The sequence below is a fragment of the Nannobrachium achirus genome (assembly GCF_963921795.1).
Source record: "Nannobrachium achirus genome assembly, chromosome: 11".
In the NCBI taxonomy this organism is placed as follows: domain Eukaryota; kingdom Metazoa; phylum Chordata; class Actinopteri; order Myctophiformes; family Myctophidae; genus Nannobrachium; species Nannobrachium achirus.
This window is the reverse complement of record NC_137820.1, coordinates 61,540,308-61,543,446: the sequence shown is the minus strand read 5'-3', so window position 1 is coordinate 61,543,446 and position 3,139 is coordinate 61,540,308.

Below are 3,139 nucleotides of genomic sequence, written 5' to 3'. Positions count from 1 at the left end.
AAATGTGTGAGGGGAATTCCCCAGATTATTCAATATAACATTCAAACAAGTGCTGTATATCCTATTCAATTATTTCCATAGTTCAAATATGAGTCACATCTGAAAGCTTTCGCTCAGTTGGCATTTCCATAATGTGACGAATATTTCCATGCTTGCAGCACATTTCGATTAGTCCCATAATTCTTCTATGAATGTGTGCTTCTGAATTAGAGCCAACCTGCTAAAGCAAATACTGCCACATTTACTGACACATTTAATTTTAAACTTGTTATTTTCCACGGACTCCCTCAGACTTCCACACCCATCTACAGGCCTGTTCCCACTTTTCTTGTCAGCCTTGCAGACACCTGTCACCCCACCCTGCACTGTATTCTATTCCCTAATCCAGGGATTCCCGGGGACTGCCCATAAGTCCGAAGGTTCATTAGTCCGAACTCTGAAGGTTCATTAGTCCGAATTTAGTTAGGGTTACTGAGGTTAGGGTTAGGGTTAGGGTTAGGCATAGTATTCTTAACACATTCGGACTAATGAACCTTCGGACCAATGCCATGGCACCGGGATTCCCAAACCTTTTTAGCTTGTGACCCAAAAGAGATATTAGATGTTTGCTCGGGACCCAAACTATAGTGAAAATAGCAGATCTATGTTTACTACTAATTAAAAAATGTTTAGTCTACAGCTCAAGGGAGAGAGAAAAGAGACAGAGATAGAAAGGGGCAGCATGAAGCATGTTTAATGTTTATGTTACTACCCTGCTTATTTCTCACCTCACTGTTTTCAGATACATATTTGAATGTACTGTTTGAGTATAAAACCAGTAATGCTCTGTCTGGCCATCATCTTGAATTGGATAAAGAATGTAGAAGCCCAATTGAGTCTCCCTAATTAAAATCAGGTGCGAGTGGAAGAACATGAGGTAGGCCTATGGGAATTTTGCAGGTGAATGAAAGATTCATTTATATCCATGCGGCCTTATCGATGTCTAATAAAAAATATATTTTTAGGGACTTTTGATATAAAAAATACACCAAAATGAAAATGTCTCATTTATTTTGCCATCTATTGATAAATGCATTTTCTCTCTACAGTGAAAGTAAAGAGTTGGAGAGATACTCAGATACTCACAACGCCTCACGGTGCGAGGCGTTGTGTGCTTGTAGATCGGCTGTTTTCACTAGTTAAATCATTTTAAAATGATAAATACAAAACAAACGGTTTTGGACATACAAGGTTTTCACCCGACAACGACGATATATCTCTTTCTGCACCTGCATGATACCTTGTGTCTCATATAGGCCTATACTGTAGTTCTCCAGTCTGTCCTGTCCTTGTATCCTGTGTTCCAAGTTGCCTGAGCCCTGTCTCAGACACTGTTTTCTGGATTGTTGCCTGTTCCATGTGGATTTGTTTGTCTTTGTTGGACTGCTTTTCTCCTCCTCACCCATCCAAAAGCCTTGTACCTCCTATGTTATTCATTACATTTATTGAATTGCACCTGCTCTGCCTCCGGTTGGGTCCTTCCCCTGTGGTTCTGCTACCCTGTTAGCATTCTGACACACCGCGACAAATACATTATATAACTTCACCAACTCCACTCTCATCTTAGGCCTCACAGAGTACTACTGATGCAAAGAAATTATGCAGTCTGCTGGCTTAATTGGCTGAATATAAATAGCAACATATGCACGTAGGCTACACGCACGGCCGCACACGCACACACAGGGGTGTCGCACCAAATTCTGGGCCCTGGGTACAAGGATTCACTGTGGGGCCCCTGTGCTTTAACTATTGAAAAATAGCAGATATACAAGCTCACAGCGCGGCACTTAATTATGAAAAATCAAAAGACTTTCACACATTTTCACGACTTTTCAGAAATAGCAGATCTACAAGCTTGCGAGCTTGTGTATCTGCTATTTTTCAATGGTATAAAATAATCAAGACCCCTCCACCTTGGGCCCTAGTAACTCACCCCTTGTGACGCCCCTGCGCACACACACACACGCACACGCAAACATGAAAACACGCACATCAAGCTCAGTTTTATACTCTCTATTCACTGACATGATCTCGATCGCAGAGTTCAGACCAATATTATAAGGTACAGTATACAGTATGTGTGTGCTATCTCTGCCATCATAGCACTCCCAGTTAAGTGCTGGTGTAAAGGGTTCCTTTCCACAGTGGATTAGAAGCATATGCAGGAAACCCCACCCTGCTAATGAGCTAATGCTCTCTGCCATTTAAAGATGAACAAAACACACAAACAAACAGCAGACCATGCAGCCTACACAGCAGTGGAAGTGGGTGTCTTGTCTATATTAAGCTTACATTTTCATAATCTTTGGGTGATGTTCTCACACAAATCATCTTACAGTGAAGGCAACGACAGAACAGTTAAGCTTAAATCCAAAGATATTCAACCTTACGTTACATAACGGGCGAACAATTGTGCGGAGCACACCGATCTCGGCGATCTGACTGCGCTGGCAGTAGTTGTTACAAATACAAAGTGAAATGTTGAGTGAGAGTGTGCCCACAAAGGTCAATTTTTAAACACTCAGTTCAATTCCTTCCTGGCAATACATTTTTTAACTATTTGTTTTTTGTTTACTCTACAACCTGGAACAAATCAGCGTAAAGAAGAGCATATGGGAGAGTATGTGACTCAAGAATGGAATATAATATATTTCTTGGAGGGTGGTCCCTTTTGAACAGGTTGAAGCATAATGATGACAATCTGGCATTTTGTTTCATTTCATATGACGGGTTCATTGCCTGGTTAAACATATATAATTCACAGAGCTATAGCTTAGGGAATTTCCCACTCAGTAAGATGTGTGTGGCAAGCTGGCAGCCGTAGCTTAGTTTGTAGAAGGCAAACCCGTGACCTTCTGGTAACCGGTTTGCCTCTTGCGCCACCAGCCCCCAATCTATGTGTCGAAGTGTCCCTAAGCAAGAATCGATCAATCGATCACATTTTTATTATCAAATCACAAATACAAGTAAAAGTGAGGTGAAATTCTTATTGATGCAGGCTTTCCCACACCTTGCCTCTCCATCCCCAAGCCAACAATCTGCACAAATCTGAAGTGCACCTGTGACAAGTTGTACTGCGACAACAAAATGTCTGAACTCT